Raw genomic sequence first — 26,685 nt, 5'->3', positions numbered from 1 at the left:
AGATGCATCAGTAACCGCTTCGGAGGGGTGGGTGGGCACAAAGCGAGACCCTGAGCCTCAGGAGCCCAGCTCGTGGCTGGCCCAGAAGGGTGCTCAGTAAGGGTAACCCCCTCACTCCCTCCCAGCAGCAACCACTCACAGCCTCACTTTATCTCTAAGGCCTCACACTGAAGAGAGAGCAGTTAGCCCCCAGGCACAGAGCTCCTCCAGTGAGCCCTGCCGCATCCCTGCGTCACTGCCTCACCCTGTATCACTGTCGCCCTGTATCACCGTGTCACCCTGCATCACTGTATAATCCTGCATCACTGTCGCCCCGCATCACTATCACCCTGCATGTCTGTCACCTGAGGGACCTATAGAGTAGACCGCTCCTCAGGCCTACTGGTCAGAATTGCTGTGGGTGGACCTTGGGGGGTCTGCATTGTGACAAGCCCCTCGGTGATTCTTAGGCACACTCAGGTGTGAGACCCACTGGCCCAGAGAAACCTTTTGGGAGCCTAGTACTGAAACTCACACTGCGAAGGCACTCGGTAAATAGGGAGTGATTCATGTACACCCCATACACAGCAGTGTGTGTGTGTGTGTGTGTGTGTGTGTGTGTGTGTATGTGCGTGTGCGCATGTGCGTGTGTGTGATGTTGAACTTGACTTGCCATGGATGCTGTGATGCCCTGCCACTCAGTTCCCACAGAGCTCTGGAGACTTAAGTTCCCCAAGTCAGGGTTGTTTTTTTTTTTTTTAAATTAATTAATTAATTAATTAATTGTTTTTTAGCTGTGTTGGGTCTTCGTTTCTGTGCGAGGGCTTTCTCTAGTTGCGGCGAGCGGGGGCCGCTCTTCACTGCGGTGCGCGGGCCTCTCACCATCACGGCCTCTCTTGTTGCGGAGCACAGGCCCAGACGCGCAGGCTCAGTAGTTGTGGCTCACGGGCCCAGTTGCTCCGCGGCATGTGGGATCTTCCCAGACCAAGACTCGAACCCGTGTCCCCTGCATTGGCAGGCAGATTCTCAACCACTGCGCCACCAGGGAAGCCCCAAGTCAGGGTTTTTATTTGGACTACGATTCTGTTATGTTTTTAATGCGTTTGAATTTCTGCTGCTTATTTTAAAATTTTCTTTTCCTCCTTTTCTACCTTCCTCCCTGTTGTCTCCTTTCTTTCCCTCGATAATGTTCATGTTGCCCATGTACTTTCTGTCTCCTGACCCCAGATGCCGACGGGATGGGATGGAAGAGGGGCTTGCCTTTGGTGTGCAGGGGAAGGAGGAGAGGCAGGTGCAAGCCGCTCCGCTTCCCTCATCACTCGCTGGATATTTCAAACTACTCCCTTCTTCCATGGAGCACTGGGGTGACAGCACAGCGGTGATCGCTTCCCGAACCTCACAGCCAGTCTGTTGGATTTTTGTTCTGCCATCTCTGCCTCCTGTCCCACCATTGCCACTTTGGATTTACCCAGTGTCCCGTGGGCAGGCAGCTCGCCCCCCGAATTTACTTAGTGAAATGTGCCCATGTGACTTGAAGGAAAGACCTTTTCCGTGAAAGTCAGAAATGCATTCCAGAGTCACAATCGTGACGTCCCTGGAAGCCCAGCTAATCCAGGTAATAAGAGGAGTTGGAATAAAGGTGATGATTATGGGATGTATGGAGCCGTGGGACGGGGTGGGGAGGGAAGGTGCAGCAGGGTTGTCGGGTGGAAAGTTCTGCTTTGAGGAAACGAGCTTATGCAGAGATGCAGAGGAAGTCAGTCCCCAGCCCCCGAGAGCCCGGGAGCTCAGGGTGTTGGGAACGTGACCCAAATCCTAAAGCAAGGCCAGGGTTTGGCGTCATGATGGATCTGGAGGAGGCTTGTAGTCTGATGGTCCCGAGTTCAGTGCCACCCCTTGAGAGCTGTGTAACATCGGGCAAGATGCCTTCCCTCTCCATGCTGACATTTCTGTAATTTGGGGATTTGAGATCTGTCTCTGGGGTTGTGAGCATTAATGGGGATTAAATGGGGGAATTAAAAAGGGCCTCTTCTGTGACTGGCGATTAATAAACGCTGTTTCTCGTCTTCCTCCTTCTACCCCCCCACTACCCTGAGCGTCTTTTCCCTTCTTCTCAACTTGTACACCTCTCAGGCTGCACATGATCCGTCCATGAAAACAGCTCCAATCCTGCGCAGGGCTCCCTGAGGTCCTGGAGCACGTCCATTGCAGTTTGTGGGCTCAGTCCTTCAGTGCAGTTTGTGGGCTCAGTCCTTCAGTGGACTGTTTATTTCCCGTAGCCCCGTTGCTTTAATGAGATTTGAAGCTCTTTGCAGGCAGGGTGTGAGATCTTGACTTTCCTTCGGAGTTACTTTCTTGGAGAACATAATGCTTCCTAGAGCTTCTCTATTTGGAGTCTTCAAGGGTGGGTTCTACTGTCCTGTAAAGAACTGTCTCTTTAGTCACTGTTGGGTGGCTCAGTTCCGTGGCCCTTCGTCCCCTTTCTTCCTGGGATTTGACTGACAGTTGGGTCTTTGCTGACCTTTCCCTGCGGTTCTTTATGGGAAAAAGCAAAAGGAAGGAACTTAAAAAAAAAGACTTTGAAGGCTTGTCATTTGTAGAAGGAAAGTGTTCATGGCTTTCTCAGCTCATTTCAGTGTCTTAATCACCTTCAGGGTATAAAGGATCATGGAGGTGAGCTGATTAAATGGAAGGTTTTCTTTTATTGAGGACCTATTATGTGTAACGGCTTGTATAGGTTAATTCTAATTTTCCCCCCTAATTGTGCAAGGCAGGACCTATTTTGCAGGGAGGCAAGTAGATTCAGAGAACTGAAGTTCAAGGTTTCACAGCTGTGTGGTAAGCATTGGAGCTAGAATTCTCACCCTGGTCTGTTTGTCTATAAAACGCTGGTCATCGCTGGGCACGGCTTCCCTCCCGCCCACCCTGCTGTCTGTCTTTCCATGCATCCGTCTGTCTACCTGCCTCTTTCTCTCTCTTAAGATTGCTGGTGCTATTTCTCTCTGGTCTGGTCTAGTTAATGAAAAAGAAAGCTATTGTGAAGTAATCCCAGGGATCTGTAATCAAAACAGCTGTACCCCCAAAACGGGTGGGTCTGTAGGACAGTCTATGACGAGTGTGGTGCCATCACATTCTACCTGGGTGGGCGCTGCTCCCAGGTTTCTCCAGGCCCATTTGTCTCCTCACCTGCAGGTGGGGAGAAGCAGTCAGGGGTCAGTTATTTTGGGGAGACCCACTGCCGCACTCCCACCCTGTCATCCCTGAGCCTGGTGGGAATGATGTGATGGGCAAACGTCCCACTCTGACGAGGAGCCTTCTGGAGCAGCACGTTGTGGGCAACACGAGACACTTACCTCGGGAAAAGAGCAAGGCCCGGGACCCACCGACAGGTCATTGGGTCGGGGCGTTCTGGTCAGTTCCTGGCAGTGGATACTGATGCCTCGGGAGTCTCTGTTCGTTGCATTTTCTAGCGACCAAACTCCCAAGAGCCCTCCCCAACTCTGTCTTCCAGAACCTTCTTATCCTGTCACCCTGCCCCCTGTCTTTCCCTCCATATCCCCCTTCTAAGGCAGGACAGCCTAGTGGTTAGGCAAAAAGGCTTTGGAGGCAGAGCGCCAGGGCTCCTATCTCAGGGCCTCCGACTCCCGCATGGCTTTGAGCGTACAGCTTGCTGTGTGCCAGTGTCCCCTTTTGAAAACGAGTTCCTACCTCACAGCATTGTTGAGGTTACACAACATAAGACAACCAGTGCTCTCGGAGCGAGCTTGCAGGAGGTATGGCCCTGCTCTGCCAGGCTTCTGGTCACGCTGGCTTCAGGAGCAGTGCCTCTCCCAGGCATCGTGTGCCCAGCCCACCCTTTTCGCTCAAGATTTGCTTCTTTTTTTTTTTTTTTTTTAATTAATTAATTAATTAATTTATTTATTTATGGCTGTGTTGGGTCTTCGTTTCTGTGCGAGGGCTTTCTCTAGTTGCGGCAAGCGGGGGCCCCTCTTCATCGCGGTGCGCGGGCCTCTCACTATCGCAGCCTCTCTTGTTGCGGAGCACAGGCTCCAGACGCGCAGGCTCAGTAATTGTGGCTCACGGGCCCAGCTACTCTGCGGCATGTGGGATCTTCCCAGACCAGGGCTCGAACCCGTGTCCCCTGCATTAGCAGGCAGATTCTCAACCACTGCGCCACCAGGGAAGCCCCAAGATTTGCTTCTTATTCTTCTGCATCCCACAGGTCTTAGCTAGGCCACCCTGGGCAAGTCACTTTACCTCTCTGGGCCTTGTTTCTCAGCTGTTCAGTGAGGAACTAGATTATTTCCAAGGTTTCTTGTGCTCTGACATGCTGGGGCCTCTCACATTCAGTGTGGTCCAGCCTCTCCTCCTCTGCCGATCACCCACTACCCTGCCATGGGAACCCGGCCATCACCAGCATATCCGATTATGGCCATGCACCATCTGCCCGTTCATATCTCTGCATCTCCTGGTGTAGCCTGAAAGCTCCCTGAAGGCAGGGATCCTGTCTTTCTTGACTGATGTGATTTCCAGCTCCTAGCACCATGCCTGACATTGTGAGCATTCAATGTGCAGTTATGATTAGTCACTTACTATTCCAGCCAACATTTACTGAACCTCTGCTGAGTTCTCAAGGGCTGTGCAGGTCTCCGGGAGCCTGGCTGAACCCGAATGTCAGAATTTTTAAAGAATGGCTCTGATCAGTGGAGGTGGAGGTGGAGGTACCTGGCCTTAGATGGTTCAGTGCAGAGGAACTTCAGTGCCTTGCTGACTTCGGTGAGTGGGGCAGGGCTCAGTCTGCATCTCCCAAGCAACAGTACTGGCTGATCAGGACGGTTGAGGTGATGCTGAGTTTCTGCTGAGTCAGGAGCCCCCGTGGGCAGGTCTGGGCACCGAGCATTTTGTATACAGTCTCCTCCACATAGGAACCCCAGAGGACATGCATTTCGATTCCTCGTTTTCATTCAGCAGGTGAGGAAGCGCTTCCAAAGAGCCTAAGGGCTGTGCCCGTGGCCAGCGAGCGACTGACCCCATTGTGATTCCCACCCTGGTTTATCTGGCCCCCGAGCCCCCATCCTCTGAATGAGGAATTGGGCGAGTGGGGGGGGGAGAGGGGGAGCATAGGCTGGAAGGCTTGGAAATTCCAAGGCAGCTGATCCGTGTCATCCCAGCACACACTGGGGAGAAACTGAAACGAAGCAAAAATAGAGTCAGTCAGCAGTCGGACAGCTGCCGCTTTCCCTGGGAACAAATCTGCTTGATTTATCTCCCCAGGTTAGGCAGGCCCCAGCTCTCGGGGTATCACTGAGAAATAATATGGACACGGCTGGAGAAATTGCCGCCGCTCTCTTCCTCAGAAAAAGATAAAGCAGACACCTGCTTGGTAGCAGCTGTGTTGATGGAGTCTTGCGTACCTGAGAGAGAGCGAGGCCAGCTAAGGTGGTGCGAGCTTTACCGACTGGATCCTCCCCTTGGGGAACTGGTCCGTCCTCCCCACAGCTGGCGCCCCCCCCCCCCCCCCCCGGTAGCTTTCAGAGGTGGCGCGGTCAGCATCTGCTGACTCTTGCTCCTACTAAAATTAACACTCTGACTGATCACTGCTGCAAGAGAGGGACAGACAGAGAGAGAGAGAAAACATACACACGGAGTCCAGGAGACCCAGAAGCAGAGAGAGAGCTTGGAACCCAGCCAGGCACACACTAGGAGACACGCTCTCCGGCTCCCACCGTCACAGGCAGAGAGACTGTGTTTCTCTCCCAGCGTCGGCGCCGGGGGCTGCGTGACCTGGCTTTGTGCATTCCAGTCTCTGCCAACCCTGGATCCCTTAAGCCTTCCTATTCCCAGAGCACTCCTCTGTGCATCCCATCTTGAGGGGAAGCTGGTATTTTAGAAAGATGCTCTGTTGATGTCGGGTAGGACATAGAGGCAGGCTGTTTCTCATTTTTCTTCAACATGTTCACTACCGGGCAGCGGTCAGCTGTTGGAAATACCTGGTAGGGAGGGTCAAGAATGAAATGACCTATTTGGGCCTGACAGAGGCAGAGGCGAAGAGGGGGAAGACTCAACCAAGAGAACCGGGCCAGAGGCTGTATTTTCTTGTGGGGCAATTCCATGTCAAATTCCGTGTCACTAGGCCAGAGCGAGCTTATTTGTGAAGTGTTTCCCTAAGCACCCTCCCCGGGGCAGGGTCAGCTGTAAGGCAGCAGGGCATGAAAATACAAGGTAGAGAATCCTAGAAGGGGCCATTCCCAGGCCTGAGCAGGTGTTGCCACGTCTTCAGTATTCCAGCAAACGTACTTGCACAGGAGACATTAAAAAAAAATGTTACTTAACTTTTTATTGAGGTTACATGCATAAAAAAGCACACATATCAGAAACATATAAAACAGCTTGATAAGACATCCAGTGTAACCGCCACCGGGATGGATAGAACACTGCCAGCGTGTGAGAAGCCCCCTCCTGACCCCTTCCCGTCACTGACTGTCCCTTCCCCCCTCACTCAGATAACCTTGTCCTGACTTCTAACAGCATAGATTAGGTTGACATGTTTATGTCTTTAATATAAATGACATCACAATGCATTCCCTTGGGTCTGGCTTCTTTCACTCAAAATTACATTTGTGAGATGTATTCACATGCTACGTGCGGTTGTAGATCATTCTCGTTGCTCTGTAATATTCCTGTCTGTGTGTGTGTGTCTGTGTGTGTGTGTGTCTGTGTGTGTGTGTGTGTGTGTGTGTGTGTAATATCCATTCTCCTGCTGGGGGGCATTTGAGTAGTTTCCAGTGTGTGGCTGTCACGAGTAGTGCTGCCATGAACATCCGACAACATATCTTTTGGTGAACATCGGTACACATTTCTGTGAGTTTATACCTAAGCGTGGAATATGTAAAGCATATATTCAGCTCCGGTGGATAATGCAAAACAGCTTCCCAAAGTGGTTGTTTGTCTTTCTTTCTTCAGAATGTCTGTGCACCAGCTTGTATGAAAATTCCACTTCCCCAGCCAAGCCAATCCTGGGTATTGCCAGTGTTTTTTATTTTGGCTAATCCATTACAGGAAGAGCAAATGACCCAAAAGGAGTCACCTAGCAGAGGAAACAGAACCGCTCCCTGAGGGAGAAGTGTTGCCGTTTGATGGTCCTAGAAGCCGTGGTGTGCAGCGCCCTGCCTCCTGCGTTCTTGCAGGCGGAGTCCGTGGCAGAGCCGCCTTCTTGCGAGAGCATCAGCTGTGCCCCTGCCCCCTGGTCAGGGACCACCGCTTTGCTGCAGTAATGCCCAACAGACCATGGAATAACTCTTCCCCAGGTGACAGAGCTTTAATGTGCCCAGCCCCAGCAAAACAAACTGGGCTTCGTGTTTGCCTGTGGGCCTCAGTAAACATTTAACAGACTGTGGGCCCCCTTCTCTCCCCTGCCATTAACCGGGGCTGGTGCCATAAATCCCTGCTCCCCTCCTGCCGTAAGCAGCCCCTCTCAGCTGACCCGACTCCAGTCCTAACTTTCTGGTGCGGTGCTGCTCCTGGGCCGGAGCCGAGGAGGAAAGAGGGGCGGGTGTGAGGGGTCCTGGGACAGACCGCCCTTGATGGGTGGGAGGCCGCCTCCATTTGATGTGTGAAATAAGGGCTGACCCTGAGCTCTTGGTGTGTGCCCAGCAACATGCTGAGCGCTTTATGTTCATTATTTCATGTCAGCCTCACAGCACTTCCAAGAAGTGGGTAGATGTGATTTACTCCCATTTTACAGATGAGGAAACCAAGGGTGAAAAATATTTCCCCAGAGTAACATAGCTAGTAAATTTGGTAGCTTGACTTCCAACTCTAATGTTTAAACCACTCTCCTGTACTTTTGTCTTGGGGCCTGATATTTAGACATTTAAGCTTCCTTTTGAACCCATCTTTCTCTTGGGTCTAAAAGCTGTGTTAGGTCGGTTTAAATGGAACAAGGGGAGCTCACTCTTGGACCTCTGGTCGCTGAAGAATGAGTAACACAGAGGATGGATGCCCTTTGGCATGGGTGCAACGATAGATGGAATAATGACCCCCAAAGATGCCCATGTCCTAGTCCCCAGAACCTGTGAATATGTTACCTTACTTGTCACAAGGGACTTTGCAGATAAGATTAAGGTTCAGGACCTTGAGATAGATTATCTTGGATCATCTGGGTGGGTCCAGTGTAATCTCATGGGACCTGAGAAGTGGAAGAGGGAGGCAGAAGAGTCAGAGGAGATGAGATGATGGAAACTGGGTCCGAGAGATGCTGTGATGGAGGAAGATGGAGGGAGGGGCCACTAGCCAAGGAATGTGGGCAGCCTCTAGAAGCTGGAAGAGACAAGGAAGCGGATTCTTCTTAGAACCTTCAGAAAGGAACTCAGCCTGCCAACACCTTGATTTTAGCTTAGTGGGACCTGTGTTGGACTTCTGGCCTCCAGAACTGTAAGCTCATGAATTGTGTTGTCTTATACCACTAAGTACTGGAAAAGGTGTAATTGCAGCAATGGTTGCTCTTGATGACAGTTGGCGTAACGGTCAAGCTCATGGGCTTTGGAGCCAGGTTGCCTGATTTCAAATCCCCGTTCTGTGGTTTTTCTAGCTGTGTGACCTTGGGCAAGTGACTTAAGCTGTCTGGGCCTCAGCTTTCTCATCTCTGAAGTCAGATGAGAATGATCTATAACACATAGGGTTGTGGTGAGGATTAAATGGGGATTTTATGCAGGGGGAATGTCTGGAACTAAGTTTTAGCCATGGCCCTTCGGGTAGGCATCCCGGATCAGGGCGCAGACTTAGGAGACAGACTGGGCTCAGATTCGGGCTGCACTCTTCCTAGTTGTCTATGGCTGTCTTTCCTCATCTGGAAAATAAGGGCAGGAGTCTCAGGGTGGTTGGGGGTTGCATCAGATGGGGGCCAGAGCTTTTGGCAGGGTAAATGGTGCTCCATAAGGGCAGGTATTGTTATCATTGGTGGGTAGGTGGCTGTTGAGCCCCAAGCCGTAAGCATTGTGGATCCGTCTGTTCTTCAGTTATCTTTAGAGTAAGTTAAATACGCTGGGTTAGAAGACCAAGGTCTCCCCATATAGCCAGAACAGTACTGAGTACCTAGTAGGCGCTCAGCAGTTGCTGAAGGAATGAATAAAAAAGGAACAGGCCCCGCCCCGAAGACGTTCAGTTCATAGCACAGGACAAGGCTTGGAAGGATGCCAAGGCTTTGTGGTTATCTTTAAAAAGAAACAAAACAGAGAACTACTTCCTACCAGCTGACCCCAAACCCCCTCAGCTGGGACCTCTGGGCCCTGCAGGGGAGCCCAGGGCAGTGTGCCAGGCCTGGCTGTGCTGGTAACTCCCTAAGCCAGCCACCTAACCTTTCTGGAACTTTCTGTCCTCCTCTTTATAACGGGCATACCCCAGCCCCTTTGCCCTACTTGGCTAGTTCCTAAGGGGGAACCCTAAGCAGTAGAAAGTTCCCTTGGTGAGAGGGCTTTGGTGCCTGTAGGACACTCCGCCCGCCCCGTCTCTGGCCTCACCTCTATTTTAGTGTCAGAGCTGCAGGGCCTTATTTTTAGTGATTCCCCTCTCAGCGTATTAAGTCAAACATAAGGAAGGAAGAATAACTGCTGCTCTGGGTCCGTGATTGTAACAAGATCGATTTTTCTCCTTCCCATCCCCAGGCCTTGATCTTTTGACCAGAAAGGAATTAAAAAGATGGTCCCTCGTGATGGCTGCGCCTGTCAGCCGCGTGGAGCTTCCTTGAAGGATTTTCTGAGCCGTGTGGATGTACAGTGATTCTCGGCGCCTGAGGAGTAACGCTGGTGGAAGCGCTCTCTCCAGTGACGCACACCCGCCCCATTTCTGGATGCTAAAGGTGGTTTTAGGAAGGCCCTGGCTGAGTGCCTCGCGGATTCCTGCAGCCTGGACGCCCCTGGTGGACGGAGGACTGAAGCTTCCTGCCCTTGCTGCCGACAAGGAGTGTTCGGCTGGGGCTCTGCCAGCTCCCTTGGGGGTTCCCTGTGAAACGTAAGGCCCATCTCCTCCTTGTTCACATATCTCCCGCGTGTTCTGTCCAGCACCCACCTGGGCTTCAGGTGCTGCTTCCCTGGCTGGCGGGAGAGAGGTCACCACCACGTGGCCGGCTCTCAGAAGGGGCTGGCATTTAACGAGCTTGCTCTGTGTGTCTGGCATCGTGCTGGGTGTGTGTGGGGGACAGATGGAAATGGAAAGGTGCCTCCAAGGAGCCGTCACTGATGTTGTCATCGTGCCTGTCACCCTCTACTGATTTTCCTCGTTCGTGTGTCTGTTCTCATCTACTAGATCATACGTGCCTTGAAGGCCGGGGCCTCTTCCGCGTGGCTCTGTGTCTCCAAGACACTGTATAGTGCCTGGCACGTCTCCTGCTGCAGAAAGGGTGAATGAGGACACGATCGTTAGCGAGTTAAGACACTGCAGAGTAAACAGGGAGGGTAGGCATGGGGAGAGGATTTTCTGGCTCTGTCCTTACAGCTGGAAACCGAGAACTGAGCGTCCGCTGGGTGCCTGCGGAGCCAGAAGGGCCTGGGTTGGAATCTGTAACCCGTATCTGTGGAGTGACTCGGGACAAGTGACTGCTGGATTCCTTGCCCTTCTCTACTCAGTGGGGGTGACTTATCGTCGTCCTTCATAGGGTTGGTGTTGGTCCCAAAATAGTCGTGCATGTGCCGACACCCAGCGTCGTGCCTGGCACACGGCAGATGCTCAGCACGTGGTAGGGAAGGTCACTCATGGCTGCTTGGGGGAAGGCTTCCAGGAAGGAGGGGTGTTGCTTGGGCCTTGGAAGTCTTTCTGAGCAGAGCCAGGTGGGCCGTGCTGGCCTTTGAACTGGGAACTGCTGGTTGGCGTGGACAGTTGATCAAAGGTCCCAGTCCCCAGAGCCCACGGAAGGCCGAGTGGCCGGCCAGCAGCAGGCGAGGGAAAGGAGCTTCCTGTCCGCGTGAGGGAGGGAGCAGCTGGACTTGGGCCCGGCGACGGAGGACTCCCGCAGTTCTGCAGTTGACAGGCTGTCCTGACCAGGCAGCTGTGAGGTTGGTGGCTCTGAGGGATGTTGGCCCAGCGTTGGGCTGCCCACAGGAGAGTGGCAGCTCCAACAGCCAGTGCCCCGTGTGCTCAGGTCACCTGGGGCCACCTGGCACTTGGCTGCCAGGACGGCATGAGGGGCGGTGCCTGGGGTTCGATTTTGGTTGCGTTCTTTCCGGTTCCGCTCAGGCCCGACGGCACTTCTGAGCACGGCTTTCCCTGACCTCCTCGTGGAAGTAATGTCCCTCTGGTTATTCCTGGCTGTCCTGGTCCACAGCTCCTCCATGCGTTGTAACATTATAACCACTTATGCAAGGTATTTGATTTCCTGTCTTTCTCCCACCCTAGAAGGTAATCTGAGGTCAGGAGACATGTGTGCCTTGTTCACAGCCTAAACACACAGCAGGCCTCTTATTTACTGCGTCGTAGTTGATCAGATCAGGTGGTGATTCAGTGCTTTTATTTCAGCTGCTGTGAAAAGGACAGACTAGAGGCAGACATGCTTTTTGAGCATCTCTGTAACTTGATCAGCCCAACAGTTCCCCTGGCAGGCAGTGGTGTGCCCATTTTACAGTTGAGAATCTTGAGCGACCATGTAACTTGCCCAAGGTTATTTATGCAAGAGAAGGCAGAGCAGGAGGCTGAGAAGGGTGTGTTGTGTGTGTTGTGTGGTGTGTGTGTGAGGTGTGTGTGTGTGTTGTGTGTGTTGTGTGTGTGTGCTGTGTGTGTGCTGTGTGTGTGCTGTGTGTGGTGTTTGTGGTGTGTGAGGTGTGTGTGTGTTGTGTGTGTTGTGTGTGTTGTTTGTGTGGTGTGTGTGTGTGTGTGTTGTGTTGTGTGTGTGGTGTGTGGTGTGTGTGGTGTGTGGTGTGTGTGGTGTGTGTGTGTGTGTGGTGCGTGTGGTGTGTGTGTGTCTGTGGTGCGTGTGGTGTGTGTGTGTGGTGTGTGGTGTGTGGTGCGTGTGTGTTGTGTGTGTGTGTGTTTTGTGTGTTGTGTGTGTGTTTGTGGTGTGTGTTTGTGGTGTGTGTGGTGTGTGTGTGCTGTGTGTGTGTGTGGTGTGTGTTTGTGTGTGTAGTGTGTTTGTGGTATGTGTGTTTGTGGTGTGTGTGTGTGTTGTGTGTGTGCTGTGTGTGTGTGTGTTGTGTGAGGTGTGTGTGTGGTGTGTGAGGTGTGTGTGTGTGGTGTGTGAGGTGTGTGGTGTGTGAGGTGTGTGTGTGTGTTTGTGTATGTGTTGTGTGAGTGGTGAGTGTGTTGTGTGTGTGTGCTGTGTTTGTGGTGTGTGAGGTGTGTGTGTGGTGTGTGAGGTGTGTGTGGTGTGTGTTGTGTGAGTGGTGTGTGTGTTGTGTGTGTGTGTTGTGTGTGTTGTGTGTGTGGTGTGTGTGGTGTGTGTGGTGTGTGTGGTGTGTGTGGTGTGTGTGTGTGGTGCGTGTGTGGTGCGTGTGTGTGTGGTGCGTGTGTGTGTGTGGTGCGTGTGCGTTTTGTGTGTGTGTGGTGCGTGTGTGTGTGTGGTGCATGTGTGTGTGTGTGTTTTGTGTGTGTGTGTGTGGAGCACTGCCTGCTGTGGAATGCTCCTGGGGTCCTTAGGACGGGGTTCCTCTTTGTCACCTGGGAGAGACGGGCTTTCCGGAAGAGCTGTGTGCTCCCTGTATGGCGGAAGCAGGCCCCATGCCGGGCCGCGGGACCAGGCGTGGTTGGAGTCACAGTACAGCAGCCCCTGGGGTCCACGGTCTGCTAGGAGGAATTGGTGACAGTTGCTATGCTCACTGCTGTCCACGGCCAAGCAGGACAGGGAGAGGAGTCCTCCGGGGCGGGCTCTTGAGGGTCTGGGGGTCCTTGGAGGGTTGGGAGGTTGGGCTGGGCTTGCAATGGCCATCAGAGCTCTTCCTGGGGACATGAGGGGCTCAGCTAGGCAAGTGAGTGGGGACACCGAGGCACGGCACTGCCCCTTCCGCTTCTGCCCTCCCAGGCCCCTCGCATGTCTTCTGCCATCTCCCCGCGCCCTCCTGCTGCAGAGTTGCGCCCTCACTTATCACATGGCCCGCAGCCCTGCTTTTTCTCCTTTTATCAGTTACTCCCTAGAATAACCCCATTGTGGTGGTCTGGGTTATCTCACGCTCCTCCTGGGAGGGGGTGGGTGGGCTTGGGCACCAGAAGGCACAGAATGGTCATGGCGAGAAGTAAGGTGCCCGCTTTCCCCCGCTCTGGCTGCTCCAAGCAGCTGCCCCGTGTCTGCGAGGGTGCACCCTGCGGGCACAGATGTAGGAATAATCGCCATTTGTTAAGCCATATTCTGTGCAGGGCACGTGGCAGACCTTATTCCATTCCAGCCCCAGACCAGACCTATGGGGTGGGCCCTAGAACAGTCTCTTTTAGTGTTGAAGTAACTGGGAGCCCAGACAGGCAAAGCAGGTCTCCCCCATGGAACACAGGCAGGATTGGAGCACAGTTCTCACAGATTCCAAAGCCGCTGGTTCACGCGGCTTGGAACTGAGAGACACAACTTCTACTCCCTTCTTAGCCCCCAGTAACTGTGTGACCTCGGGCAGATCACCTCCCTTCTCTGGGCCTTGGTATCCTCATTGCTAGGGAAACTGTCTCATTTCTCTTCTAGCCTGGGAGTGAAGGCAGCAGCACTTACTCTGGGAAGGCAGGTGTAAGCCAGGATGCTTCTGGCCAGGTGCTGACACATGTAAGCCAGGATGCTTCTGGCCAGGATGCAGCCAGGTGCTGCCGGTCCTGGTGGGCCTGGCGCTGCTGCTATGCTGCTATTTTCTGGGTCCACATCGGCTCCTCCAGTTTTTTCCTTTGCAATTGTGTGACCAGTTCGCATTTCTGCTTGGCCTAGTATCATCTCACAAGTCTGTTTTTAGCTGCTTGGAAGAACCCATTTTTCTTTGAGCCCTGTTACCCCAGGCTGCTGCTAGAGCATGCCTGACCTTTTTTAAAAAAAATTTAATTAACTGATAGGCCCCTGTGGTGATTGATAGCACACATTCTACTTGACGGGGGAGGGTCTGGGGGATGCAGGGCTGCCCCCCACCTCCACGGACACCCAGCCAGCATTCCTGGAGATGGCTTAGCGGCCTGGGCCTGTTCTCCCATGGGGAGGCCTGGGCTCCTGGGGTCCGCACAGGCTGAGTCTGGAGACCAGGCTTGTCACTGAACAGCCATGGGGTTGCTTAATGGATGGTGTTTATCAAAGCTTGATTAATCTTCCAACTTGGGGAAGTGGGTGGAACCCCACTTTTACACATGAAGAAACTGAGGTTCAGAGAGATCCGGAAAACTACCAAGATTATCTCAGGAGAGTGCGGAGAAGCTGACATGCCCTCCGATCTGTCAGCTTTCAGCCTCCCTGCTCCTGCTTGGCCTGTGGTTCTCAAGAGTGCAGTGAGGTGTACAAGATGCCTCTAGGTTATAGAGGGGCAAATTTTAAAAAATTGTTTTATATTTATTTTAACTTGAATTAGAAAAAGACCGTGATTGGCATAGGAGACCTGTGATTTTGCAGCTATTACTGCTTAGGATGTAGTTACGTAAGTTAAAAAAAGGTCAATTTTGCAAAAATGTTAAGGTAGCAACATGTGGACACAGCTCTCCTGCAGAGGGCTAAATTTGGAGCACATGTCCTTGCTTCGATTGGCGGCACTTTGGCTGTGTGGCCCCGGCCACATCACTGGAGACAGAGTGTTCCTCAGACTGACCTGAGTAGCTCTATGTCACTGTGCTGTTTAGTCCACTGTGATCCTCCCTAAATCCAGAAGATTCATGATGAAACGATTGCACAGCTCAGTCTGAAGCTAGATTGAAAACAAAAAGAATCTCGGAATGATAGTGCTTTATAATCCTATAATTCTGCGCGAATTGACAAAGCCTACTGATCTCAGCTCTGCCAGCTCTATTCTACTTATTGAGCACCAAAGTTTTCCAATCAACTCCTGTATTACTCTCTGGGATTGGATTATGAAGTAGTAAATACTACCACTATGTAATCAATCCATGACTCATTCATTCATTTTTTTTATTCATTCATTTCTCCTCAGTAAATAGGGGATAAATATTACCTACCCTATGGGCTTATTGTGAGAATATAAATAAGAGATCATATTGAACGGCTTACTTCAGTGCCTGACATATAATCAGTACTCAGTGATTATTCGCTATTTTTAAAGCAAGTGTTAAAATGGAATTAGAGGAGCCAAACATACAGACCTATGGAAATAAAGACCATTGAGGATGCGTGAGTTACTAATATTGAACATTAAGTTTAGTTCTGAGTTCCTGGTTAGCACGACACACTGAGTAGGTTATATTTGTGTCTAAATCAAGGCTTGGCAAACCTTTTCTCTCAAGGGCTGAGTAGTAAATATTTTTGGCTTTGTGGGCTGTACAGTTCTGTCACTACTAGTCAGTATCTGCCTTTGTGTCTGGAAAGCAGCCATAGACATTATGTAGATGAATGGACATGGCTGTGTTCCCATAAAACTTTATTTATAAGAACTGGCAATAGGGACTTCCCTGGCGGTGCAGTGGTCAAGAATCCGCCTGCCAATGCAGGGGACACGGGTTCGAGCCCTGGTCCGGGAAGATCCCACATGCTGTGGAGCATCTAAGCCCGTGCGCCACAACTACTGAGCCTGCGCTCTAGAGCCCGCAAGCCACAACTACTGAAGCCCACACGCCTAGAGCCCCTGCTCTACAACAAGAGAAGCCACAGCAGTGAGAAGCCCGCGCACCGCAACGAAGAGTAGCCCCTGCTCGCTGCAACTAGAGAAAGCCCGCACACAGCGATGAAGACCCAACGCAGCCAAAAATAAATTAATTAATTAAAAAAAAAAGAACTGGCAAAGGGCCTACAGGCTATAGTTTGCCCCTTGGTCTAAATGAAGGAAACCTGTTTGTCTTTGAAAGTGAGAGACTCCTCCTGGATATAAACACTAAAAAAAACTTGTTACAAGATGTAGTCTTTATATGAGGCTTGTTAAGCAGCATATGGATGGTGCTTTCATTGGGGTTTTACGGAAAATACAAAAGACCTTCACACTGTCGGTTCTCTTACCATTTGCATAGCAGACATTTGTTGAAGGCTTACTATGTGCCATCCTCTGATGCTCTGACCCATAGTAAAACCTAAAGACACGTGCATTTTGGCAGGGGCTGCAGCGTTAGCAAGGGGTCATCTTGGTGACTCTTTAGGGTGTCATTTCAGAGGAGTGTTTTCAGTGTTGGATGCTCTTTCCAGCCCCGGAATTACACACAGGCCTCAGTGCTAATTTGAGTGGCAGGCCTGGGCGCCCGGATCCTACCTCACAGGGTGCCTGGGACCGGCTGGGAGATCTTTGCCCTCCTTTGGCTGAGAGCTGCAGTTGTTGGAAGACTGTGGTCTTTGGAGCAAAACACAGCCAGGTTGTGAAACTTTGCTGTTTCATAGCTGTGTGACCTTGCTGTAGTTCCTAAACCTCTCTGAGCCTCACTTCCATCATCCGCAAAGTCAGGACCATAACACCGCTGAATCTTTAGTTCTTACCTGAGTATTTGCTCCGTCAATGTTAGCTCCTCCCCGTGGGGGCCCAGGGGCTGCTGGCCCTCCCTCATCCCAGGAAGCCAGGTCCTGGCTTTTTCAGCTGGAGCCTGAAGTGTGAGAATGGCTGTCCCCTCCTCCTGGGTGAGTGTTTAGTGTAAAAAGTCTTAAGAAAATACTGGCCTGCGGAATTCCGAAGTTAATGAAGGGGGCAGATTCCAGGAGGGTCTCTGTTTGACCTCTCACCCTTTCCCCAACACCCTGTTATCCCTGAGTGGGTTTGGAGGCAATGGAAGGTTTATAGCTACTACACAAAAAATCTCTCACGCAGTGGGGCAGGGCCATGGCCTTGGCCACTGGAAGCCTGGGTCAGCGTGGGTGAGTTTGAGCCTTTTCCCTATGGCGCCTGTTTAACCTGGCTAATGTGAGAGGCAAGACAGGCCATCGGGGGAGAAGGGGAGCATATTTGAGAAAGTTGGGGAATGATTCTCAGTTTCTCCAAAGGAGGGGCGGAGTGAGGGGCTGTGTGAGAAGTTTGAAAGGGGACTCAGTTGCCTTAAAAAAAAGGGGGAACATTTTCTTCATTATTCTGACATTAGAACCCATACATTCTATTCAGTTAGGACTAGTGTAGGATAAAGAGAACACGCTTTTGTGGGTGGCTGCAGTTTCAGGAGATGCTCTCTACTTCTGCTTTATAGAACCTTCAGGGAAAAGGCTTTGGAGGCCAGAGCTAGGCAGTGACATGCCATGGCTTAGGACGCTGGAGGCTGGAGTCCAGCTCTGTCTGTGTCTGCAACTCTGGGACTTGGGTGGCTATGGTGGGCCTTCGAGGAGCTTCGGGGCCTTGGCTGTGCGCTTGTGTTCCCATCTGCCCTGGTTGCTCTCTCTTCTCACCTGTCACCTTGCTGGCACCCATGGTGGTGGGGGGAAGCTTGGTCCCCCTTTCTTGGTCTTGTTAAAATGTCAGCCGTGCTCATAGCTGGTTTTGCAGGGCAGTTGCTGGCAGTGGGGTCTTTCCCTCCCATCTACCTATCTGCTACCCTCTATGACTCCGCATGGGGGTGGGGATTTCTGGGGAGAGGGGGTCGGCTCCACCTAATTACCAGGAACGGCCCTGAGCCTCCCCTCCTCCCCTGTGGAGGCTTATCTGGCTCCAACCAAAGAGCAGCTGCTCCCGGTGAGGTCTCTGAGTCACTCAGAGGTTCAGGACTGGGTTTAGCAGGAGGCGATGACATAAACAAATAAACATTAGCCAGGACAAGCTCCCAGCTTTCTGCTCACGCAGGGGCCCTGGAAACTGCTTGTTGCATGTTCGGGGAATATGAGGAGACTCATCAGAAAGCGAATTTTCCTGATGGAGAAATGCTCCAGGGAGGTGATGGGGATGTGTTAGAAAATCTGGTGTTTCCTGGCTGTGTAATCTTGGGTAGGATGCTTGGCCTCTCTGGACCTTCATCGCCTCCTCTGTGAAGCTGGTTATTGTGAAATTTAGATGACCTCAGTTGTAAAGCCCAGCCAGTGGTTAGTCCCCCTTCTCGGAACCTGACGCAGAGTAAACCCCGGACTTAGGTCAGATTTGCGAGGCGGATTGCTTCTGAGACTGTCCTGTTTTCCGGTTGTTGAGTCAGCTCATGCTGGTCTTGGGACTTCTCTGAGGCTTCAGCTCCTCATCTTTCAATGAAGGGGCGGTCCTTGCCTTGTGCCCCTCGTGCGCTTGTTGAGAGGACTGAATGAGTCACCGCTGGGAAGGTGCCTGAGAGCTGGACAGCGTGGCCGTGTCTGGTTGAGCTTCAGAGCCCAGCGTTGGTGGCTGAGCCTGATTCCTCGGGGAGGGAGTGTGAAGGTTGCACAGGTGACTGGGTCGAGCACATGCCATAGGGTTAAGGCCAAGTGGCACTAGACCGCTGAGGCATGTTCAGGATGCAGGCAGCCCCGCCTCCCTTTAAAGCAGCGGTGCTCTGGGGTTGCTGTGGGTGACCCCAGCTCTCTGCTCCTCTCCGTCCTTCTCGGTGACTCTGCTGCATTTGGGGGTTTCTTTGCATGACGTGAATCATCCAGATCTGAAACACAAACCAAGAAGCCACAAAAGGCCACTTAACAATGGCCCTATTCCCACCCCCCAGGATTAACAAGTGTTACATGATGTTGCGTGTTTGCTTTGGATCATTGCTTTTGTAGATATTAAAAACAAACTAGAGATAAAATGGACGTTTGTAGGGCCTCTTCTCCCGTTCCATTTCCTTCTCTTCATAGAAGTACCACTCTTCTGAACTTGGTCTATTTGGAGGGCATTCGAGGCACCCTTTGAATATTTAAAATTCTTTCGGAAGTGGCATAAGGTAGGGGTGTGATGGCTGCAGTTTGCTCTTTTCACCCCTTGTTATGTTTGGGTGACGCCGCTGCTGTGGCTGATCCTTCATGCCCCTCGTGGTAGACTTTGGGTTGTTTCCCGGTTTTTGCGGCCACAGGCGACGCTGGGGTGAGCTTCCCTGCACACATCTCCAGGTGCACGGGCAGGTGTCCCCAGGGCCGCAGGGCACGGCGTAGGCACACTTTCAGCCTTGCCACAGGTTGCCGCACTGCTGTCCTGAGGCTTCATCTGCTCCCTAGGTAGCACCACCTCCACGTGGCTTTGAGGTTTCCAAGTTGACATTGCGTTTGAATTCAGATAGCACTGGCATTTTGCATCTTCCTGAGGATGATAAATGCTTCGATAGCAACACGAATAATGGTGAAAGGGGAAATGAGGGGAAATTCAGGCTCAGGCTAAGCAGACTGTGGTGTGGTGAGTGGGTGAGAAAAGACTTACGGGCACATCTGGCGTCCTGTGCTCCCAGGTGTCAGGATGCGGGGCGTGAAGGGGAGGACTCTTTTCTTGCTGCCTGGAGAAGCCAGTGCTTTCCTGATGCTTCTATGGTATGATGTTTGAGTCTTGTTCTCAAACGTTCTGTCAAGTGGTCAGGTCTGGCATAGTGGGCATAGCAGGTGTCGATGTGTAGGCATTGATGGTACAGTGCTTGGGTATCTGTTGCCCTTTGTTGAGTTCCTGCGATGTGCCAAGGTTGAACTAATTCTCCCAGCCACCCCGACAGGTGTAAATGCTATCTGAGTCTAACGTCACAGCTGTGAACACGGAGGCTCACGTGGGTTCACACACCCAGCGAGTAAGGCTGAAGCTGGGATTCTGACCTTCCCTGGGACCTGACCACGTTCCCCAGGCTGCCTGCTCCCTGCCCCAGAAATGTCAAAACGCATCGCGGGAAAAGCCAGGACTCTGGTCCCAGATGGACAGAGGGGACCCTGCGGGGGTCCTGGCTCTCTGTGCCTGATGGGAGTGACGCTAGCCTGCTCTATTTACAGTCCCTGGTTCTCCCGCGGTGTCTCCGGAAGTCACGACCTGCTGGCCGGCACTTGGGGAGGACAGGAAGTTGTACCCCGGCTCTGCTGGCTTGCTGGGGGCATGTTGTTCCCGTGGCCACAGGGGAGACGGGGCGGGACGGGCAGGACTGTGGGAACAAAAAAAAAACCCCTACAACAGACAATTCAGGTCATATAGTGGACGACTCCTGGATTATTAGGAGATGACTCAAATGACCAGATTTGGGTCAGGAAGCCTGGGCTGCAGGAAGATAATGTGAAATCTTTGGATTTTTTCCGGGAGTTCTTGCCTTTTAAAGGATTTTGTTTTCTAAGTTATCAGCCGAGGGATCATGGATTTTGGGTTTTCCGAGGCAGGGGTTTATGGGGAATATGGGGGTGTGTGGGGGGGAGGGGTGGGAGCTGAGGAAGAGGAAGATGGGGCAGGAATGGGCACGTTCCACCCCAGCTTCTTCCGGATTCAGTTTCTCTCCCAGGAACAAGGGGCCGATTCACGTGGCTCCAGCGGCCTTGCTGGCCTGGAGTTGGGCCCGTGCCTGCCAGTGACTAAGGAGGAAATGCCATTTCACTTATCCTGTGGCCCTGCATCCTTCAGGCTCTTCTCTATCTTCATTTTGCAGCTGCCTCATCTTTTTGGCATTTGCCTCTTTCCTTTCTTTTTCTTCTGGGTAATATGCTGAGGCGACGTGGGCTACGACTCCACGAAACCCAACCAAACTTCCATCTTCCACACACAGTTGGTTTCGGGCGACCTGGGCTTCGTGTTTTCAAGGCGGTCCGCAGTTTGGAGAGTTGGTCCTTGTGACTTGTGCTTTGTCAGTCCTGTAGGGTTCCAGGCAGTTCTGAATCTGAGGTGGGACTTCTGGTTAAAAACGTCCAGGTGGACTTTTTAGATGGGAGAGCCGCCACTGTCCAAGGGCCACTGTCACAAGGGGGTGAAGTGCGCCACCGTCACCGGTGGTGAGAGGAGATGGCAGATCTGCTGGGCGGCGTTCCACCTCTGCCGGGCCCTGCTGGTCTTGGCTTTGAGCCCAGCTGGGGGGCCTGCAAGGCCTCCTGGCTTCCCTGGCACAGCCAGCTGCTCTGTCCTGTGTGCTCTTTTCTCTGATGTGCTTCTGCCGCATGGGTGTCTCTGCCAGGAGCCCGGGAGCGTTTCTGGTGGGAGGACCAGATTTTGGCTCACCTTGTACTCAAAGCCCTTAACTTGGGGCCAGTTCGTGTTTGCGGATGAATGCAGAGCTCTCCAGAGACCCGGTTGGGACTTTCCAAATTTAAAGGGGATGGGATCCTGCAGGCTGCTTTTCCCCTTGTGTACCAATCAGTGGTTGTAAGTGGATGTGTGCCGTGTTCTCAGGGTTGGTCCTAGAAAGACATGCCTCCCCTTCCCCAAATCAGATGAGACAGCAGGAAAACCGTATAAAAGGGGTTTAATAAAATGATGTGAGGAAGCCTGCGTTTGCACCGTGGCCTTGTTACTCACGAGCAGGTGACCCTAGACCGGGCAGTTCCCTGAGCCTCAGTTTCCCCAGCTGCAAAATGGGAGCAGTACTACCTGCCCACACTCGGGATGGTTTCCTGAGCTGGCGCATGTGTGTTTAATACGGGGAGGGAGCTGTCTGGGGAGTGACCCATGGACACTGCTTTTCATTTATGAGCTCAGTGGGCGAGATGGACCTTTCAGAACCACTGGGCGCTCTGCTGGGGGTCCGTGCTGTCCTTAGGGGGCCTGGTGTGTGGGGGGCGGGTATGGGGGTCCAGGAATGGGGAGGCCTGCATGGTGGAAAGCCAGGCAACGGGCAGCCCCTGCAGAGACACAGGGATTACCCTCTGGGAGGCAGTGACCAGCCATCTGGAGTGGAGGTTGCGGGGAAACTGTTTGGCCAAAGGATTTTGGAACCAGACAGAAGCAGGGCCCTCTGAGCTCTCTTGCTTCTAGGACTGTTGTTCTGGGATTGTCCCTGAGGCCGGGACTCACCGTGTGCCTGCAGCTTGAGAGCGGTAGGCGGTTTTTCTAATTGGGGGCGAGGTGGGGGGCGCAGAGGCCGTGCTTATGGGGCCAGCCCCGAGGCTCCCGCGCACCACGTCCATTCTCGCCCCTGCCTCGAGGCCAGCTCTGCTACATTAGGGCTGGGGGAACGGTTAGCGGGGTGTGGGTGTCCCCTGGCCGTCTGGGGAGGGCGATGGGGTGATGGGGGTGCTGAGAGGTGTGGAGTGATGAAAACATGCACAACGGGGTGACGCTTCTGAAACTGGTTTTTGTTCCTTAACAAATCTCCTAGCTCTGGAACCTGCTCTGTTGCCTGGGCCTCTCTGAGCTTTGGTGTCCTGATCTGCAGACTGTGGGTAGGGACCTCCGTTTTGTGGGGCAGGTGTGAAATCCTGACCTGAAATGGTCATGCTTGAAGGAAGCCGACAAAGAAGTTTAATCCCTCCCTATTTTCTTTTCTTGTTTTTTTTTTTAATTTTATTTATTTATTTATTTATTTATTTATTTATTTATTTATTGGCTGCATTGGGTCTTCGTTGCTGCGCGCGGGCTTTCTCTATTTGCGACGAGCGGGGGCTACTCTTCGTTGCGGTGCGCGGGCTTCTCATTGCGGTGGCTTCTCTTGTTGCGAAGCATGGGCTCTAGGTGTGCAGGCTTCAGTAGTTGTGGCACGTGGGCTCAGTATTGTGGCGCACGGACTTAGTTGCTCCGCGGCATGTGGGATCTTCCCGGACCAGGGCTCGAACCCGTGTCCCCTGCATTGGCAGGTGGATTCTTAACCACTGCGCCACCAGGGAAGCCCCCTCCCTATTTTCTTAACTGTTCTCTGTCGCTGGTAAATCTCTGTTGGACTGATACCCCATGAAGCCCATACCAGTCAGATCAGTGAAGTTAAATGGCTCCCTGATGATAGTAATTAGATTAGTAACAAATAATCAGAGCTGACATTCATCTAGTGCTTATTAAGTCCTGGGCAATGCACATCAGACCTCATCTGTTATAAGATTTAATTCCCGCAATCATCCTAGGACTGCAGCAGTATAAGTAGCCCCATTTTACAGATGAGAAAAACGGAGGATCAGAGAGGCTGAGTACAGTGTCTGAGGTCACACAGCTAAAAAGTGGCTGCATTGGTATTCCAGCCCCAGCAGTCTGGTTCTAGAGCCTGTGCTGTTAATCACTGTACTAGCTTGCCAGGAGGAGGGAGAGAGACAGTGTGTGTGTGTGTGTGTGTGGGGGGGGGCGGTGGAGGGCATTAGAGATCATTGTAAGGCATTCCTGTGCTAACATATTGGTGGGGGAGGCTTGCTTGCAGAAGCTCTGACAAAGACACCACAGTTGAGGATTCTGGAAGGGATGGGGATGTGGGCTTTACTCAGGCTCCCGCAGCTTGTCAGTCCCAGTGCCTGCACTGGGAGGGTCTGGGGCAGGACCTGCGGACACCCACCTGCTCCTCTGCCGGCTTTGCACTGTGTGGGATGAGGAGGGGGCCCGACAGGACTCCCGGAACTGCTTGACCTCCCCATCTGGGCTCCACGTCTCCCCAGCTCCTCTCAGGAACTCCTCCCTCTGGTTGACCGCCAGGGTCCTTTGATCTGGACATTGCTTTTTCGGGCAATGTGTCAGCTGAGTGGATCCAGGTGCATGTGTGTTGGGGACACCCCCCCCCCCCACCTCCAGGAATGCTGCCTCCTGCCGGGTGCGCCCCGGACCCGCACAACAGAGTGGTGGCTGGTGCTCCCGGCTGCCAGGCTTAACCTGCTGGCCTGGCAAAGGCTCTGCAGGGCTGTAGACCGTGACCACTGCAGCCGCTGTGAAGCATGGAGCTGGAGCCCCCAGGGAGACGACAGTCACAAGGAACAGGCTCCTGCGAGCCGGGCGCTGCTTGGGGCTCCCTCTTGTCATGACTACGGACCCCTACGTATTCACTGTCTTACAGACAGGAGACTGAGGCCCAGGGAGGTTAAGGAGCTTGCCCAGAGGCACAGCCGTAGAGCTGGAGCCCAGTGCCAGCCGTGTATCTGCGGGCGTGCTTAGCGCGCTTGTCCTGCTCTGGGAAATCGAGTGTGTCTGTTGTGACCCGGGGTCAGGGCTGCACGGGACCTCCTGGCTCCATCCGGGTCTCAGATTCCTCTTATCTTTCGGCGAAGACAGAAAGTGCGGCTTTCCTTCCCATAAACTGTTTTAACTGAACCTCACCGCAGGTCCCTGGGCGGTGCTGGCTTCAGGATGGATAAAGAATGGGCGCGGCTCGGGGCGGGACGTTGCGGATGGGGAGGGGGCAGGGGTGCAGCCGGCCTTTGGAGGCGACTTGGATTTGAGTGCCCCCGGTTGGGTGAGCCTTGGGCCTTTGGCCGTCTCTTCACTGCCTTGAAGGGAGAGTCCGTTTCCTCAGATGCCGCCTGTTTTTCAATTCTGTGACCCCGTAGTTTGAGCATTTGGAGCTGGGACTCAGCTCGCTGTGCAGAAATCTATACTAAACACCTAGACAGTTGAGGAAGAAGGATTGTCTGTTTCATTGAAGGTTATATAATCCTAATAGCTAAAGTGTAGAGCAGTTCCCGGGCGTCTTTACACATGTCAGTTCACGAAACCCACACAACTACTCTATGAGATCGATACTATTATCACCACTCCCGTTTTACAGATGAAGACACTGAGGCTCAGGGGAGTTAAGTAATCTGCCAGAGATCCCTCAGCCGGTAGGTGGCCGAGTGGGGATTTGAACCAAGGGAGAGGCTGCAGAGTCACGCAGGTGACACTCTGCTGGGTTATAGCACTGCACTCAGAGAGGGGTATCCAGCCTTCTGGAGCTGACTCTGCCCCATGTGACTGGAGAAGTCGCATTATCCCCATTGTGAGAGATGAGGAAAGACGGCTCCGAGCAGTTAAGGAATTTGCCAGAATCCAACAAGTTGTAAATGGCGGCATTAGGATTGAACCCAGGCGCACTGACTCCAAATGCAGGGTCACTCTTATACCCTCTCCTTTCTTCCTAACTTGGAGGCTCCGCTCACGTCACCTGGTCCAGCCGGCCTTTCCGTGCAGGTGCCTGCGCCCTGCTGGTTCGGAGTGGGTGGTTTCCCCAGCGTCCTCCCTGTCAGTCCCTCAGGGTCAAGCCCAGTGTCCTCGTTGCTTCTGCTTCCCAGCACCTCCATTCAAGCCAGGACCTCCTCTGCATGTAGGATGATCAGAAAACGTGGTCCACTGAGCTAGGCCCCGTGTGTGCCCTTTGGTGCCGGCAAGCCACAGGGTGTCAGGATGAATCCCAGGCCACGTGTGACTGTGGCCACTGCCGCCTCTTTGTTGCAGGTGTTTCCACGGGGCATGGCGGCCTGAGAGACCCCTTCAGGGCACTGCTGCTTGGGTGGGTCCCCCCTGTCTGTGCTCTGTGCCAGGTGCTGGCAGATTGTGCCAGGTTCAGGGCCTCGTAAAGCTCTCCAGCCGGGAAGCATTTCCTTCTGCTTGGCCTCACTCTCTCCCCGCGGTGCACATTTCCTTCTCTCTGCCTTGGAAATGGGAACCAGCTGGCCACCGATTCCTTGAAATCACCTCCTCAGCCACTCCACGCAGAGTGAGCCCCAGTAAGGGGGTTAAGTCGCCCCCAGTCTTCCCTCTCTGGTCCTGCTCTAACCTTCCTCGCGGGTCCCTCTTCCCAGGCCGTTTTAACCACGTCTCTGCTCTCCCTGGACCTTCTCCCAAGCCTCCAGCGTCTGCGCCCCCCCCTGCCCTCTGCCTGTCTGTGGGGCCCGTCACCACCAGATCCCTAGTCCTGGGGCAGCATAGGAGTTAGCCGCATCTTTGCTCAAAGATAACAGAGGACTCAGCCACAAAGACTAACAGCCCAATTTAAAAATGAGCAAAGGACTTGAACAGACATTTCTCCAGAGAAGATATGCAGATGGGCAGCAAGCACATGAAAAGATGGAAATGCAAATCAAAACCACGAGGTATCCCTTCTTAATACCTACCAGGATGGCTTTAATAAACAACGGCAACAGCAACAAACAAGCGTCGGCGAGGATGCGGAGAAATTGGAATCCTTGTGAGTTGCTGGTGGGAATGTAAAAGTGCGCAGCCATTGTGGAAGACAGTTAAGTGAAATATAGAATTACCGTATGGCCCAGCAATTACACTCTTAGGTATTACTCAGGAGAGTTGAAAACATACGCCCACGCAAAAACTGTACCTGAATGTTTATAGCAGCACTGTTCACAACAGAAGGTGGAAACAACCCAAATGTCCACCAGTGGATGAAATGAATGGATAAACAAAATGTGGTGTGTGTGCATGTATATATCTATATATACATGCACACACACAGTGGAATTATATATATATATATATGTAATGGAGTATAGCGGAATATATGTTCTATTACCTATCTATACACACACGTACATACACACAATTAAATATTATTGAGCCATAAGAAGGAGTGAGGTACTAACACATGCTACAACACGGATGAACCTGGGAAACATTATGCTAGGTAAGAGAAGCCAGACACAAAGGGTCACGTATTCTCCGATTCCACTTATATGAAAATATCCAGAATAAATCCATAAAGACAGAATGCGGATGGTGGTTGCTTGGAGTGGGAGGTGATGGGGAGTAACTTAGTGGGTATGAGGTTTTACTTTGGGGTGATGAAAATGTTTTGGAACTAGAGGTGATGATTGCACGACATTGTAAATGTACTAAACACCGCTGAATTGTATATTTTAAAATGATTCATTTTATTTTATGTGAGTTTCACCTCAGTTAAAACAAACAAACA

The 26,685-nt window shown here is 52.4% G+C and overlaps 1 long non-coding RNA gene across 6 annotated transcripts in view; it reads left to right on the top strand.

Annotated features, from left to right (window-relative positions):
• LOC132351676 (uncharacterized) overlaps positions 1-26,685 on the top strand; it is a 378,428-nt gene that overhangs the window by 61,932 nt on the left and 289,811 nt on the right. For all 6 annotated transcript variants that reach the window (XR_009498456.1, XR_009498452.1, XR_009498453.1 and 3 more), the window contains exon 2: positions 9,642-9,987. This is a non-coding gene — a long non-coding RNA (uncharacterized LOC132351676). The remainder of the gene's footprint in view (positions 1-9,641; positions 9,988-26,685) is intronic.

This window comes from Balaenoptera ricei, chromosome 17, assembly GCF_028023285.1.
Source record: "Balaenoptera ricei isolate mBalRic1 chromosome 17, mBalRic1.hap2, whole genome shotgun sequence".
Classification (NCBI taxonomy): Eukaryota; Metazoa; Chordata; class Mammalia; order Artiodactyla; family Balaenopteridae; genus Balaenoptera; species Balaenoptera ricei.
This window is presented reverse-complemented; position numbering and strand designations above follow the sequence as displayed.